At 52.7% G+C, this 446-nt stretch overlaps 1 protein-coding gene across 1 annotated transcript in view; it reads left to right on the forward strand.

Moving 5' to 3' along the window:
- Positions 1 to 446, forward strand: part of CCDC17 (coiled-coil domain containing 17) — a 23,833-nt gene that overhangs the window by 17,376 nt on the left and 6,011 nt on the right. The gene's annotated exons all lie outside the window — the stretch shown is intronic.

Consider the following 446-nt stretch of genomic DNA (forward strand, 5'->3'; position numbering starts at 1 on the left):
GGACTTATTGCGCAGGTGACAACCTATCACGGCACCACGCTTGTAGTCACTGAGCTCCTGAGAGCGACCCGTTCTCTCACCAATGTCTGTAGAAGCGTCTGCACGCCGAGGGGCCTCATCCTATACACCGGGGGCCACGGAGGGGATTGGAGGACCCGGATCACATGATTGGGAGGGGGAGGGGCCAAATACTTTTGTCAATATAGTGTATATGTCAGAGCTATATACATGTATAATAATAGTGTGTGACTGTGGGGGAGGGGACATTAGAGTGTAAGCTCCTCTGTACAGAGACTGATGTGACTGTGGGGGGGAGGGGACATTAGAGTGTAACCTCCTCTGTACAGAGACTGATGTGAATGTGGGGGGAAGGGCACATTAGAGTGTAAGCTCCTCTGTACAGAGACTGATGGGACTGTGGGGGGCGGGGACATTAGAGTGTAAGC

The sequence above is a fragment of the Nanorana parkeri genome, unplaced genomic scaffold (genome assembly GCF_000935625.1).
Source record: "Nanorana parkeri isolate BGI_ZX_2015 unplaced genomic scaffold, ASM93562v1 scaffold1894, whole genome shotgun sequence".
NCBI lineage: Eukaryota > Metazoa > Chordata > Amphibia > Anura > Dicroglossidae > Nanorana > Nanorana parkeri.